At 38.0% G+C, this 16964-nt stretch overlaps 1 protein-coding gene across 6 annotated transcripts in view; it reads left to right on the top strand.

Moving 5' to 3' along the window:
- Positions 1-16964, top strand: part of NIPBL (NIPBL, cohesin loading factor) — a 158535-nt gene that overhangs the window by 946 nt on the left and 140625 nt on the right. For 5 of the 6 annotated variants that reach the window (XM_026865324.1, XM_026865322.1, XM_026865326.1 and 2 more), the window contains exon 1: positions 7-350. The exons of the other annotated variant lie outside the window; for it this stretch is intronic. The gene's annotated coding sequence lies outside the window, so the exon portion shown is untranslated. Of the gene's footprint in view, positions 1-6; positions 351-16964 lie in introns of those variants that run through there. 6 annotated transcript variants of the gene reach the window in all.

Here is a 16964-nt window from a genome sequence, read left to right as displayed (position 1 = left end):
GGCCACCCCCCTGCTCCCCAGCGGCTCGGAGTGTGTCTCGGAACCGGTTCGGCGCGGCCCGGCCCGGCCCAGCCCGTGTTGATGTTGTGAAGCAGGCTCAAGGGGAAGAGATTTGTCTCGGCCTCTCACCCCCCGGCTCTACATGTTCGCTGCACTGAGGAGGAGACGGAAGAGGAGCCAGCCCCCCTCCCGGCCCGGATTATTGTTGTTATATTATCTCCCCTCCTCCTCCTGCTCCGCGGCGGCGGCGGCGGCCCAGCGGCGGCGGCGGCTCCTCTGAGGAGGGAGGGGGGCGGATTTCTCTCCCCCTCTCTCGGATTCTCGTTGGATTCAGACGCCGATTTGCTCAGGTAATCCCCCCTCCTTGTCTCCCCTTCCCCTCCCTGCCCTCTCGAGCAGCGGGCCGGGCCTCCCAGCCCAGGCGGCCCAGCACTGCCGGGAGCAGAGGGGATTAGCTGTTATCCGGGGTAGAGGGGAATAAGTGGCAACCGGAGGTGTTTTTTTCGCAGCCCCCCTTCCTGCTCGCTCGGGTTTGGCGGAGGAGATTGGTTCCTCCCGGGCTGCCGGGAGGCCCAGGCCCGGTGGAGAGCGCAGGCCCGCCGGCCAGCGCCTTTACTCCAGCTCGGGGATTAGAAAGGCGAAGCGGCTTCTCAGTGACAGGCCTCAACCCGGAGAGGAGCAGGAGGAGGAGGAAACAATGCAATTAGCCGCAAATGTGCACTGATCCCTTGCCATATTTACAACTTCACCTAGGGCAAAGAAGGAAGGTCCCAGCTCAGGCAGACCTCTGAAGTGGGGAAGGAGTAAGTGGAGGAATAGGCGAAGAGAGACAATGTAAATACCCAGGAACAAAAATACCACCTTTCTTCGCTATTGCCTTTTCCTCTTAACCCACTGCGTTCTGAACGTTCAAAAGTTCGAATGCATATGGCTTTATAATGTGCAGAGGTTTAATCTCTAATAATGAAGCGATTGATTAGTGTGCTAATCACTTAGTATATTTATAGCATAAAACTACCTCTTGTGGGATGATTGACACAACACGGACACCTGCAGACCCGGGAAATACAGATAGGCAAGCGTATTGTATCAGGTACTCCACACAATCTCAGTGTCTGTGTGCTGTATACGTTACAGGAATATGTACTAAATTCGCAAGAAACACAATTTTATGCTTCTAACAAGCAGAAAATGGGAGAGGGATCATGTGTAAAGTGCTGCGTTTATGACATTTAAGGGTCCGAGGTGAACGTGAGGTTATCTTACCCAAAGTACTTAAGAATCAAACTTAAATTTAATTAAGTGAAAAGTGAGGAATGCTTGAAAAGTATCATCCTTTATTGTGAGGCCGTATCACTTTGAGATCCTGAGGTTGTTATTGGCTGTTTGTGTCCATGATGTTTGAATATGTAATTAGGTGTCATTTTAACATGTCAAATGTGTTTTGTAAATGGCTGTTGATTAAGTGTCAGGTCTTTATAAGTCAGTGGTAGCTAATTTACAGTAAAGTAAATCTCAGGTTTGTGTGTGGTAGAGTTGAGAGTGTTAGTGAAAACTGAGGTAGATTTAAAACAGGCACCCTGTGATCTAATAAAAATACTCCTACATAAATTACATAGTTAAAGGAAATAAATATACAAAGTTTCACATTTCATATAAAAAGTAATTTTGTACAGTGCAAACAAGTATCAACATACATATTTTATTTTTCAGCAGGATTTTTAGTTCGGGGAGATCTGTTGTAGCAATAAGTGGTTAATGTGTCTAATGGAGAAACTTTCTGGTGTATTGTGTTTAGGGTCCTATAATAAAACTGCTATCGTGTCGTCGACTGCCCTGATACATGTTTAAAAGGGTGAAGTTAATATAGCTGTCACGTAGAAGGCGTGTTTTTAATGCTGTAAATCCGTGTAGTAGTCAGTAGCGTGTCCGTGATTTGTATTGGTCAGGGAGCAGTTTGAATTTTAAAAAGCCTGAAGATCCTGCTGAGCCCCAATCCCGGCCTCCCTCCCTCCCACTAATCTCCCATTCCTGTCTTTGTGCTGCCTGGTCCTGTTAGACACTGTTTGCAACAGGGCCTCAGGCCTACGTGCGTGAAGAGGAACCATTTACACTTCGAAAAAGCAGCTTTTTATTTTTCAACTTTGTGAATTGCGGAGGAAGCCACTAGTTGTCTCTAACTGTCCCTATCTCAGTGTGTAACAGCAGAATTGCTGTTTTCTTTCTGTCCGTAGCATGCGTAGAGGCCGAGTGTAACTCAGCCTTACAGGAAAGAAAGGACTGTGCAGAAGTAGTTGCACTTCTTGGGTAGTTTTCATCATCAGGAAGCGACATCAGCTCTAGCTTTTCTTTGGTCGTCTGTTTCAAACAACTCTCGTTTTTAACAAAAATGGGTTTGTTAAGATAACAGTAGTGAACTTCTCTGGCTTATTTTTCATTTAAGGAGGTTTGCTTTAAATATACCAGATACCAGCAGGAAATAAGCTACTGTAGTTACGTAGTTCCTGTCAAGTTTATCTTGCCACAGTTATATTTATGGTGCTTTTTTTTTTTTTTTTTTTTTTATGGTATAAAAAATAGGTGTATTTCTAGAAGGAAATTTAAGATGCTCTCTCTTTCTGAATTATAATGAGCTTTTTGGTTATGTTCTTCAGAGCCATATGTGATTAATCCTGAATTAGTTGCTTTATCACAGGTTATGTAGTTGTAAATGTCTTTATCTCAGAAAAATGTATTTAGCATACAGAAATACTTAATGTAGAAATGTTTATAAGATTACTTATTTTTGCTTTGGATTGTGTTTTTTAGCACATTTAACTGTGTGTGTGTGTGAAGCAGGACTATGTCACTTTCATACTACTTTTTCCCTAATGTTAGGAGTTTATACTGGTCCTTGTTTATCACAATAGCTAGCTGCTTAAGGAGGGTGTAGTTATTTTATTCCTGTTATAGAAATACAAAATCAATTATTCTTAAGACATTGGTTGTAACAATTATTTTAACTGAAAAAGGAAAATACTTTCTACTAGTTATCTTTTATTTTGTACTTTTGACTACCTTGTACATTTTGAATTTGACTCCTGTCTACAGGTTTTACTACTTTTTTTCCCTCTTCTTAAATGTTTTACCTCCAACAAAAAAGTCTTTCCTTGGAGCCTTTTGCTGTCTTTTAAAACAGTCCTCATACTTTTAAAAAATAAAAACATAGGAGCAAGCATACCAGTAAAATAATTCATTTTTTACATTTGAAATGTTTGAATTTTGATTTAGGAGAGATGGAACAGAATCAGAGAAGCAAAATTATATCACTAAAACTCTTTGCAGATCCATATTGTATATAAGAGTACAGGTACTCCTGTGCAACCTTTCTGCATGTTTGAGACTCCACGTACATTAATGTTCATATGACTTTTCTTGCAGAATCAAGGCAATAGATAGTAATTTCCTTGTGATAAAAATGTGGGGTTTTTGTTGTGTTTGTATGATGATTAAGGTAATGAAGCCTTAATCTTGTTTCATGCATATATTCCTCTACAATACAAATATATTTTGAAGGATATTGGATGAAAAAATAGTCAAAGTGTGAATTGATTTGAGTCAGGGATTGGTATAACAGGTTTCCTCTTGCAGATTCCTCAGTGTTCTATGGCAATTGTGATACTTCTATGTGTAGATTAAAGTCATGATGTTGAGTTTACATTAACGTTACATAAATATTGCACAAGAAATATTGTTAGTGGATAAGTGCAGTAATTAGAAAGAAAAAAAGATACTTTTGAATATCTAGACCTAGGAAATAAATTAAGTCTTCAAATTCAGAAATTTATCCTTTCTGGAAGTTATTCTAGAGGACTGTATAATATTCATGAGTATGTGGACAACAATTATGGGCATACTTAATTGCAAAAATATGAGGAGCGATAGCTTTAGAATTTGGTGTCTGATATGTATGAGATGGGTCAGCCAGTGTTAAGAGTGGCTATTTAGTGTCACAAAATACATTGCTGGAAATATTTAACATTTGAAGAAAATGGTCATTTCAATATGATACTGCTTGTTTTCAGTCTTGCTTTTCATATGTTTTTATTAGAAGTACTACAGGTTAGGTTAGCTTCCAGTTTTGAATCATCAGCATTAATGAACACTCAGTTGCACAGAGATACTTACAGGGAAATGCTTGAAGTAGGTGATACCTGTGTATTATTGCTAATAACCCTGTACTATAATGATTCTCTTCAATAATCAAAAAAGGAAGTCCTTTGAAATGGCAGTCACTAAAACCCTTGTATTCCTAAAACCTTTAATATAATTCATCTATATTTGTGTTACAAGCATACTTTTTAGTAGCCGTTCCAGACCCCCAAAGTACGTGTGAGAGAAGTGCTTTATATTGACATCTGCTGCACCCCAGGAGTGAGGAAATCATGTTTGAGGAGATTGTGCAAGGATCTGTGATTTGTGTCTCACTTCCTGTCCCTGCTGTTCACTATGGAATCTCACTAGCAAAATGGAGGGGAGAAAGGATTTTGGCCCAATTATGTTGAAACTAAATGGAATTCCAGTCAAATGGAACATGGTTGTTGATACTTGAAGGTGACTACTTGGTTTACACAAATAACTTCTAAAAATGTAAACACTGAAGAGCATTTTTTATGTTAAAGTCAGAAAAAAATCTAGAAAAGTTCTTTTTTACGGTCTTTAGTATTTGTATCAGTGGATTTTAAGAGGTTTTCCAATCAGAGATCTCAAAATGCTATATATTTTAATTTTTCAGATTATTGCTGTGGTTTGATTTGAAGCACTTTGGGTTTTGCAGCCATGTGTACATACAGACATGCAGTGCATTTTAGCAGTATTAAAAAACACTCGGCTTCAAAGTAAGAGACTCAAGTAAGGGAACAGCATACTAGGATTACAGAAACAAACATGATCCACCTCCCTTCTCCATATCTGGGACTTTAATTATATTATTGTATTTCCCCTTACCCTTGCAGCCCAATTCTCAGTGCTTCATACAGTGCATGGGAAATGCCAGCTGACTAGTATACAATTATAACCTGGTTTATATATTCATTTTTCTTTGTCATTCAGTGTGCAGTCTGCTGACTTACCTGCTGTATACCGTCCAGATCTTTCATGAATGCTCGAGTGTTTTCATCTGTTAATTTGTGGGAATTATCTCAAAATAAATACTTGTGCTTCACAAACATTAGAGAACTGGTTTTTTTGCACATCCGTAAAATAGAAGCAATATTCTACAGATATTATTAAAGTTAAAATATTATTTCTATTTTACAGACGGAAGACTGAAACTGAGTAAAAATAGTGAGTTTTAGAAGTGCTTATAAATCTTGTTTGATTTGACATGCTTTATTCTTCAGATTTTTAGAGTCACTTTCAGCATTTAGTAACTTCATAACATTGTTTTGTTTTACTTTATTTGAGGTTGTGAGTGTACTGCATTTCAACATATCAGGCTCATTATTTCTCGTACTGGATCTCTAAGAAGTATAGAATGGGTTTTCCGCTGATGGCCTTAAACATCTCTTAAGTTTCAACTGTCTTGATCATGCCAATAGCTGGAAAAGAATAGATTTCCTGTCCTGAAAAATTAAAAAGAATTACCCTCCTTACTGAAGAAACTAAAAGCTCTTAAAGTTTATCAAGAGAAACAGAGACAACAAGTGGATAGTAACTCAAATCTGCAAGTAATTAAATGGCTTGCCTGCAATATTGGAGGCAGAGATTCAACACGTTACTCTATTAACTTCCACCAGGAACTAACAGCCTTGGAGGGTACCCTAAGCACTGGCTGTTAGGTATAAAACTCTGCCTCTTAAACTGTTCATTGTTGCAGTTGATGTGAAATGGTTGAATGGAAACCAGCAGCCTAGTGGTCAGGCCATTCATTGCAACGTCAGTCTGTTCAGCTGCTATATGGCTCTGTTAGGAAAGCAGGACTGTTCTGAGGATACTAGTCGACTTTAAGAATCCATGTTGCTCCTTGCTTGTTTTTTTATAGGTAAGAGTGGTAGTGACTTAGTATTTAAAGGCACTGATTTTACTTCTTACTTTGCTAAACTTCAGTCATTTGTGCTGAAATCTTCCATGCTGGATGACTGCCTTTTATTGGCTGATTCTTTTAATAAATCACAGAATCATCTAGGTTGCAAAAGACCTCGAAGAGCACCTAGTCCAACCCTTAACCTAACATTGACAGGTCTCAACTACACCATATCCCTAAGCACTATGGCAACCAAATGTAAACCTTAAAGCTGAAATAGTTCACTGCCTCCTAAGGATCATGCTAGAGGAAAAAAAATGTTTAAAAATTATTTCTTCAAGGAATTGGGACATTCCCATTCTTTGGGAAAGGAATTTAGAATTTGAGTGAGGTAGCTTTTTGCATTAGGGCTGTGTATTTTGTTACCATTTGAAAACCTGTCCAAAAACTGGGCAAGTTATTAGTGGCTGAAAAGTAAGCTGACTTGTCAGACTGTAGACATTAATGTTGAAAAATTCTGTATACACAACAGGACTTTCCTAATAAGTATAGTTCTAAGCAGTGAGATGTATTACAGACTCCCTAGTTTTCTGATTTCCATTCCCTGCTTATCCACAGTGCAGATTCATTTTAATGGGGAAAAGAGAATAACTGAGTTTGCAGGTGGCTGGAAGAGCGAACACATGGACCAGAATGGTTGACTGGAACCAGACTGACACAGATGGGAAGGGAATGGGAGTTTGAAGGACGGGAATTGGGAGGAGAGTAGGAGCTTGGAGTTCCTAATGATATAATGACTGAACTGTGAGAACTGGATAAAGGAGCTAGTGGGGCATATACAGGTATCCTCAGTAAAGAAGCAGGTGTGAAGAGCCTTAGCAAGAAACCGAGACAGAAGGGTACTCTGGAATTGGGTGTACAGTCAAGGGAAGCAGTTCAAGGATGGAAATGGGTGGGAAGTATGTACTGAGAGAGGCCAGAAAGGGGAAGAACAAATTGCCTGAGAAGCCAGAAATACAAAACAAGGATTGGCTGGGCAAAGAAGCATTATTTAACACACAGGAATTCATTGTTTGAATTGTCTCTCTTTATTTTTTTTTTTTTTTTAAGTTCCGATTACTTATGTAGTTGCATTTGGCATCTTTATGAATGTATTGTGGTAGTCTTTAAGTCATCAGTTGTTCTTTTTTTTCTTACAACAGGATGTCTATTTGACTGTATGCAATGAATGTAGCCTCCTTAATGGAGGAGTTGTTCGTGGGTTTTTTTATAAAAAAAGAACACAACAGGTTATATATTGTTGATTCTGCCTTGGGGAAAGGGGATAGTGTCTTGAGATTGCTCCCAGTCTTGTCTTCTATGATTAAGTATGTGGTTTTCTCTTTAGTGTTCAATGTGTAGTCCTTTAATCAGTTCACACCATTAAGCCCTGCTCCAGAGATAGAATTCTTAATTTTCTCACAGGCTTTTCCATGATGGGTATTGTAATCTTGGAATGCTTCACAAATACTTATGTTCTAAATGGTTTTGTAGAAATTATGTAGTCATGCAAGTTGGGAACTGAGATGCTGGTCTTTATAACTTTGGAAGTCTAACTGGAGCAACTATAGGACTTGACTTTTAAATTAACTTTTTTTTTTTTTTTTGTGCATTATAACGTATAATAATATTAGAACAGATTTTGTTAATTTTGGTTACAAATATGACTAATCAGTGCTTCTTCAAATTAGGCTTCAGAGCTTGCAGAAAAAAGGAACACAAATATTTACCATTAGTAATAGAAATAGAATGAGATTCCCAAGAGTGGCATGTTTCCTGCTGTCTGATGTGTGGCTCTTTCCTTTCATGCTTCTCTTTCATTTTTACTTGAAATTGGAGAGTCATGTATATGACAGACATTACAGCCTTACAAATAGTTTACGAAGAGCAGGTCCCTCCTGTTAGCTGAGTGAAGATTGGGTTTGGGAGGGGAATGTTACCCAATTAGATAATCCAAGGACTGTATTAGGATTCTTGAGCACAAGGGGCATTTATTAACTCTTGACTGTCTTTGCAAATGTGATCTTTCAGCCTGGGGGTCTGGGATTTCCTGGTAAGTCTAGAAAGCTTTGATATACAGAAAAAGTAATGTTTGAGTATTTGTTGATGTCAACTTTTCTGTGTTGAGTGTTCTGTTTTAGAGGGTTTTTTAAAGTCAGATCTTCAACATTTTAAATGATACAAATTTTAATATACAGAAATGCATTTAGTGTAATATCTTTTTAAGCATTGCCTTGTAAACCAGCTATCCCAGTGCAGTAAGTAAAATTTTTAATCTGGAGTTCTGCATCATAAAAAGGAACTTCATTGTTGTGATACTGCTGTTGAACAGGTCAACCCTTGAGTGTCAATCAAAAGTTTGATCTGTGTGAGCATGCAAAATGGAACTCACAAGTCCTGTGGTACTGAGTAAGGGTTAGTTAGGGTTGGTTAGTCAGTAGAAAACATTGTAGAGATTTTTACCTCCTCGAAGAGAGTGTAAATCAATTTACTTGATAATCATATTACTTCTTTCAAGCTTTTTCCCTGTTCTATTATTTTGCTTTGCACTGTGATGTAGTACTCCTTTGACAAGAGAAGGGATGTTTGCTACCCCATAAAACCTTAAAGCCAGTTGAAGACTCTAGTGGATAGTGACAAATGTATGTTTGAACCTCCTGCTACTGAGGAGGATTTTAGAATTGGTGTCTGATATGGTGAGCAAGTGCTCTTCCTCTGTCCTGCCAAGACTTTGAGTGAAGGGTTGGAGGCAGTGTCTACTATGCAGTGTGAAGTAATGAGTTTTGTGTTAGGCATGTTCAAAGCATGTGTATGACTGGACTTTCCTAGTCTGAAGATCTTGCCCAGGCTTAGTTGTAAAACAGATAGTTGACCTGCTTAGTTCTGTAAAAATAGTGGCAGTTCTGACAAACACTGAAGCAAAGCTATAGGTGAACTTTCCTGGTGGTAATTTAGGTGACTAAAGGCTTAGAGAGCCGTAGGAACACACTGTGTGCTCTAGTGTCACTATTATAAAAGATTATTTGGAGTTAAGGCTCTATATTTTTGGTCACCAGAGTAATTTCCCTCTGCTTCTATCTTGCATGATGTAAAGTTTAGTCACGTTATTTAGAGAAAGTGGTAACTTTTTTACCATGGAAAATTAAAATATTTGAGGAATTGCAGTTAAAAAATGGTATGGTTTAAAAACTGTTTTGTCTATAGTTCTCATAATTACATGAATAAACCATCATAATACTGGAAGGTAAATGTTCTCAGTTTTCACATCACATTGTAATCTTAGCCTGCAACCTGGAGAAAGAATAATGAAAGCTATTTACTTAATCTAGTGATGTTAAATTATTATATTGAATTAGTACACATCAGAATATGATTTCTCTATTTTTCTGCATATGTTTGTGTTCATTCCTGACAAATCCTTTTTCTAGGCTCAAAGTAGAGATGCGATTAAGAATTTGCTTAATCCCATGACATCATATCTTGATAAATAATTACCCAATGGAGTTTTCTAAAAAGCTCTGTAGATGGACTTCTGAGGATTCAACATAACTTGCTAAGTCCTGATAATTTGAAGTTATTGCATGCTCAGCTACAGTCAGTGTTCAATTGTGTGTATGTAGCCTGTGGCAATTGCACATAACTTGATTTAATTTAACCCTGTTTCATTGCTGGTTGAGGAAGGTTGAGTTAGTTTTCATTTTTCCTGGGCAACATTTATATGCACAATTATTAGAAGTCAGCTGATGTGCAGTAACTTGAGAGTCTGGGATAATCAACTTGCCCAAATGTGGCTGACACTCTGTGTAACCCAATGTGAATTTTGTGAGAGAGAACACTAATTGAAACAAAACTGTTGAGTGTCGTACAAGCACCTAATTACTGATATAGGTGTAAATTTGAACAAGTATGTTGGGAAGTAAAAATGGATGAAATATGTAATTGTACAATAAAGTAATTCTGAAATCCTGTTAGAATATACCATAAAGCTTGTTATAGATACAAGCAGATGACTATTTTAAATGAGAACAGAAAAACTTCCTAATTTTTATGACGATGAAGCTTACATGCTTTTGCTATTTTGCAATGAAAGCCAAGCAAAAATTGGAAGATAGACATACTTCAGTTTTTAAAGTGACCGCATAGAAACAGCATCACTTACCAAAGACATTAAATTTTCTGCACAGAACTTACAGGTTTTATTATCAAAATGACAGTCACCTTGATAGAACTCAGTTTAATGTGCATGATTATGATGAATAAGTATTCTGTAAATCAAGTTACATATAGGTTTGTTAATTGTGTTGTGTGTCAAATAATGCTTTAAAATTATACTTCTGCAGATGGATTGCCTTCAGTGGGTTTACACAGGTATAATTACTTGAAATTGATAGTTATCAACATATTTGCTTCCTGGATAAAGTTACTTTTTCAGTTGAACTTTAAATAGCTTAGTCCCTAAACATTAAAGTATTCAAGTACAGTAAAATATTTATTCACTGAATGCAGTGATTATAGTAGTAGGCAGTCTCAATGATGCATGATTACTTAAGAAACTTTTGTTTGGCCTTAATATATAATCATATTGGTAGATTAGATTTACCTCATTAAGACCAACAGCACATTTAATGATTCTGTTACAGTTACTGAGTATTCTGCTGTTAATTTGGGTTTTGTCAAAATCATTGTTAAGCACTTGTTTTGCCAATTATTATGCCAAGCCTAAAGGATGCAGCCAGCATAAAGATGAACCAATAACCCAATTGTATTTGATACAAAAGGGTCAGTACATGGGTGAGGGCTGGGGGTACAAACAAGTCAGTCAGATTATACATAATCAACATCAATCCCACTGACCCCAACAACAACACCACACAACCAACAATGGGTGGGATAAATGGTGAAGTGCAGTTTCCCATAGAAGGGACAGGAGACAACTGAGTCAACAAGCCAAACTAAGTCAATAAGACCAAGGAAGCCAGATACTGAATCTCTACACAGCCCACACTTACAAAAGCCAGACCTGACTGGAGTCCAGTTCCAGGGAGGCGGGAGGTCCTTCCTCAACAGGAAACTCTGCAAAGTGCCTCCATCTCACAGACAGACACTGCCCCTTCCTGCAAGTGGTCCCAGCTTTTATCCCTAAGTGGGACACCTGACCCTTGTTTACTGAATGCAGACACCTGGGGCTCATTTACCCAATGGCTCTCCCTGCAAGGCTGCCGCACCCTGGAGGGAAGCCTAAAGGCAAAATCACCCCCTCTTTGGGAAGGGCTGTGGGAATCACCCGTATGTCAACCTTGATTTGGGGCTTGGGGGTGAAACCCCAGCATTTCAGCGCTTTATCAATGTTTGTGGTTTTGGGGTGAGAGTGGATTGTGCTCTGGAGTGCTGACTGATAAGATGTAGCAGTAGGCTCTGACTTGTCATTTCTTTACAATAACTTTCTGAACTCTGAACATAGTTTAATAAATTCGACGCTCATGTAGTTTAATAACATACTCATAAGTGGAATGTTAATGTAGATGTTAATTAGTTTTAGATAACTTGAAAGATAATTTTTATAATCACCTCTATAAAGAAGGTTCATAGATATGATTGGGTAATAACTGGTCCACTGAAGAACACAGGGTCATGTTTGAAAATTTGCCTTAAAATCTTCCAGAAATTATAAATACCTACTTGACAGTCAGTGTCTTGAAAGATCTAGAAGAGGATGTTTGCTGTGAGTAAACAGTAGAAATAATTAGCAGTGAGGGGAGCTCAAGTTCCTTGTAATAGGAACCTGGAAAACACAAATGTAAAAGAATTATGTGAGGTAGCAGTTTAGTATTATACAGAATACTCCTGTCACTATAAATTTGTGTTTCAGACAAAATTCGTAATCATGGAATGGTTTGTGTTGGAAGGGACCTTAGAGATCATCTAGTTCCAACCCCCGTGCCATGGACAGGGACACTGTCCACTAGACCAGGTTGCTCAAAGCCCTGTCCAACAGCTTCTCTGGGCAACCTGTTTCAGTGTCTCACCACCTTCACAGCAAAGAATTTCTACTTGATATATAATCTAAATCTACCCTCTGATAGTTTAAAGCCATTACCCCTTGTCCTAACCCTACACTCCCTGATAAAGAGTCCCTCTCCATCTTTCCTGTAGCCCCTTTAAGTACTGGAAGGCCGCTATAAGGTCTCCCTGGACCCTTATCCAGGCTGAACAACCCCAACTCTCTCAGCCTGTCCTCATAAGGGAGGTGTTCCAGACCCCTGATGATCTTTGTGACCTCCTCTGGAACCACTCAAGGAGGTCCATGTCCTTCTTATGTTGGGGAGGTCCCAGAGCTGGACACAGGACTCCAGGTTGAGTCCCATGAGAGTGGAGCAGAGAGTGAGAATCACTCCCTCAGCCTGCTGGCCACAATTCTCCTGATGCAGCCCAGGGTACCGTTGGCTTTCTGGGCTGCAAACACACATCACTGGTCTGTAGTAATTTTCCATCCACTGATACCTCTAAGTCCTTCTCCTCAGGGCTGCTCTCAATCCACTCATCCCCCAGCCTGTATTTGTGTTTGGGATTGCCCCAACCCATGTGCAGGACCTTGCACTTGGCCTTGCTGAACTTCACACCCACCTCTCCAGCCTGTCCAGGTCCCTCTCTATGGCACATCCCTTCCCTCCAGCCTGTCGACACAGCTTGATGTCATCAGCAAACTTAACTGAGGGTGCACTTGATCCCGCTGTCCATGTCAACAACAAAGATGTTAAACAGCACTAGTCCAAACACCGATGCCTAAGGAATGCCACTTGTCACTGCTGTCCATTTGGACATTGAGCCATTGACCGTAACTCTTTGAGTGCAACCACCCAGCCAATTCCTTATTCACCGAGTGGTCCATCTATCAAGTCAATGTCTTTCCAGTTTATAGACAAGGATGTAGTGTGGAACAGTGTCAGATGCTTTGCACAAGTCCAGGTAGATGATGTCAGTTGCTCTTCCCTTATCCACCAACGTTGTAACCCTGTCATAGAAGGCCACCAGATTTTTTAGACACGATTTGCCCTTAGTGAAGCCATGTTGGATGTCATGAATCACCTCCTTATTTTCCATTGAATTGTGTAATTATATTTCATTGTATAAATAATGAAAAAATATTTATCACATTAATGTGTAGAGAAGTAAGAGCAGTGCGTTTATCCTCTTTGAGACTTCACGGTCACTTATTTGAAGAAGTAATTTTAAGAGCACTTTTTTCTTTTACTGTGTAGGTTTTTTGCCATGTTTTTTTATTTGTCAACCTCATTATCGCCTTGCTTTTGTAAGTGAGAGCTTGTATATGTGACATAATTAGAATATCCTTTCTGGAAAGGTCACGTGAATACTTAAGTATCTGAAGTCGGAAACAGGCTTAACTAAACCTGAACAAGCTGCTCTTACACTGAGACATGGATTTTTGCATTTCTTTCATGTTAGTTTAACTATTCTACTTTTTAAAAAAATGTAATCCTTTTTCATTAGTAAAGACTTGGTCATTTCTCCCCCCTTCCCACCCTTACCCCAGTTTTGAAATTGGCTGTTTAATCACTAGCTCTCATAAGCCAGTGAAGAAGCCACATAATGAAAGACTGCTCTGGGAGTGAGGGGAAATCAAATTATCTTTCTTGTCCTGTTTTGCTTTGGAGCATTGACAGAAAAGGTTGGGTGGGTGGAGTATGAATGAAGCTGTCTTTCTTTGGTTTCTGTGTTATAACAGATTAGCAAATGAGAGCTTTGAAAGTGTGTCATGTGAATAAGATGGAAGGACTTCAGTCCCTTTCTCACCTTGCTGAATATGAACAGACATATTTTGACCTGGGTGAGTTGGGTAGGCTTGTGGCAGAAAGCTCAAGTTCTGTGGGCTTTCTGAGGGGGCGTTATTTGCAATAATTTCATCATTTGTTTTACAGTATTGCAGTGTTTGTTTTACAGTATTGCAGTGTGTGGCTAAAAGTATAAATGATTTAGGATTACTGACTTTCAAAGTATGTTGCAAAAATAAATTCTAAGAAACATTTTGGCTGATTGGAAAATGTTAACAATTTACAAATTTCAGTGTAATAGAACAGGTAACTCTGCATGGATCTTTTTTTCCAGTACACTTCTCATTTCTTTTTTCTTTTGGGAAATATGGATTAGCATACATGAATATGTTGTCTTGTTTGGCTGTATTTTGTTTTATCAATAATGTGAACTAGTGTGAGCATTCTGTGTGGTATGTTGTACAGTTTTCAATGACAGTACTGTAAAGCAAAATAAAAACCATGTATGGCATCTCTGATCAAACTTCTGGAAGTTATGTCCTTGGAAATACTTAGATTGACATTTGAAAACAACATAGTGATATTTGTGGGAAAAAGTCAAATAAAAGTGTACTAGACCTGCAATTAGAATATAACTGAAGTGGTTTATTTTAGAAGAACTGTAATGCTAATAAAGCTGAAACACCTCAGTTCTGTTATTTTAAAATAAAATATATTTAAATGGAAGCATTTTTCTGAGCTATGTCCACTTTGACATATGACAGTTTTCAGTGAAACATTCTAATTTTTAAAATTCTCATGCAGTTTAATAGACAGCTGTGTGGGAGAGAGGATCTGCATAAATCCCTTCTGTCTAGCTATTAATGTGAGGGAATTGGGATTTTCACCAGTGTCTCTCCCCTGTACTTTATTTATAGGGTCTGGTATGCTGTAATTTAATCTGAATAATGTTCTTGAACTTCTGGCTATCAAATTATTTCTCTTTTTGTACACGTATAGGATAGTAGCTGTGAGATCTCTTCCAGATCTTGCATGTGCTTCTTGCTTTTCCTGTTATTATATAGATCCTATCACAGTCCACTTCAGAGAGCCTTAGACAGCTTTGATCTCATGGATTATTTTAAATTTTGCTAAATAAGCAGGTTTACTAAGAGGTTACAGGAGATGGCTAGGACTTTTGGAGGATGTTCAGTTGTCTGGTGCTAATGTGAATTTTTTTTTGATACTCCTTTAGCAAACAAAAATTCTTTGTTTAGCAGATGTGCATTTAGAAAAGACACAGAGGGTTATGATGTCTATAGTTCAATTTGTCATCTCTTATTTGTAACTCTGTCTATTGTGCTTTTTTTGTCAGGTTCATATGACAGGACAGTGGTCACATGGTTGTACAACTTCCCATCTTCCACTGCTACATCTAAATTTCCTTAAGATTAAAAAAATACTGCATGTGCATTGATTATATTAGGGCCAGCTGGAGACATTATGGTAGTCAATGAAGTATAACTTTATAGCTGAATTTTCTGATTTCTTGTACTATACAATTGGCAGTTAAGTTATACAAGTTTGACAGTATAGTACTTGGGGAGCATAAAAACTATTAATAAGAGCTTTTTTGGATAATGCGAAATTAAGTTACTATCTTTCTTCAGAGTATGGGAGCTTATTAGGAGTGACCATGCATAGTCAGTATACACCCTATCCTAAATTATTGAATAGTCACTTTGTTTAGTCAGTTTGTTTACCTGAACAGTAATACTTTCTCCAGAGTAGGTGGAGCAGGAGTTTTGAAAGTTATTAAATTTTTGAAAGTTTATTAAACTAGTTTATTCAGAACTGTTGAGTTTTAGTAAGAAATAGTTGATATACAGGGCCATGGTCTTCTGATTCTAGAACTTGAAAAGTAAGGAAAAAAGCTTTTATTCAAAATTGATGAATAAAACCTCTCTATCAAGTTTTATCTACTTTTTGTGGTAAGAACCCTCCTTAACACTGCAGTTTAATTTACATGTGAAAAGGACAGTCTCTAAAAAGTAGATTAAAAATCTGTGATAGTGCTGTTGCATTCAATCATTACATACTGATTGAAGAGTCCATTCTGGATTATATATTTCTCCCTTCTCTTTTTTGTGTTTGAGGTAAAAAACATAGGGGTTTGTGTGTGTGTTTTAAATCATGTTATCAAATAGATTGTCATATGCAAGAGTAACTCAGAAAAACACCAATGGAATCTGAAATCCTCTAATAATTTTGTAGTTTTGCAGTGTTTCTCTTAAACCTCATTTTGGTATTGCTTGTCCAGACACACCTGTAATTACAGTTTAATTTGCCTAAATTTAAGTAGATTTTAATCTAGGTACTGTTACTGGCCAGAAATTTTTATGATGGACTCGACAGCATTAATCTTGTTTGTTTTATTTGTCTGAGTGTGTCTCTATATATATAATACAAAGAGAACTATCAAATGTATAATTTGAAAAACAAATTGAGTACCAGGCGGAAAAAACCCCAACTGGCAGGCAGTTGAGCTCAGAGTCTTAACAGAAAATGTCCCTTCCAATTCCTAAAAAACAGTTTTTGAGAGTATTTGATTATTTCAGTATGATGTCAGTTGCCTTTTGGTTTGTTTTCTGAAACTATGGAGGACGTATCAGTGTGTTGGGAATGACTATTTCTCATGAGGATTTGTCTATCCAACCAAATGTATTAAGCCACTGAGATAGATAGTACAAGACCAGACCTTAATGTTAATAGTAATCACGTTACTCTTCTCTGTACTTAAAGTTACCTTAGCTTTTCAAGTTCCCAGGTTGATGAGCAGATGGGCAAAACCATGGTAAGATGATGTAGAAAGTGGTGGTCTTATAAAAGGAAAAAACCCAAAGCTTTGCAGCACCTTATCAGCAGAGGGCATTTCTGCACCCTTTGTCTAGTCAGGTATCATACACAGCTTACTCACGTTCTGCCTTATGACTCTTGAAATTGGATGACTGATACTAAATTTCAAGAAATGACTTTTTCCACCTAGTGCTTGAGAGATCTTGGTCACATTGTGGCAGAAATCCTGTCAATAAATGGGCAAATTTTTTTTAAGTGAGCCACTAGAATTGCAATAAATTGGTTTTGGGAAATGA

The sequence above is a fragment of the Athene cunicularia genome, assembly GCF_003259725.1.
Source record: "Athene cunicularia isolate RWA chromosome Z unlocalized genomic scaffold, athCun1 chrZ_part1, whole genome shotgun sequence".
Lineage (NCBI taxonomy): Eukaryota > Metazoa > Chordata > Aves > Strigiformes > Strigidae > Athene > Athene cunicularia.
Note: the sequence above shows the minus strand (reverse complement) of the source record. Positions and strands in the feature narration are given on the sequence as shown.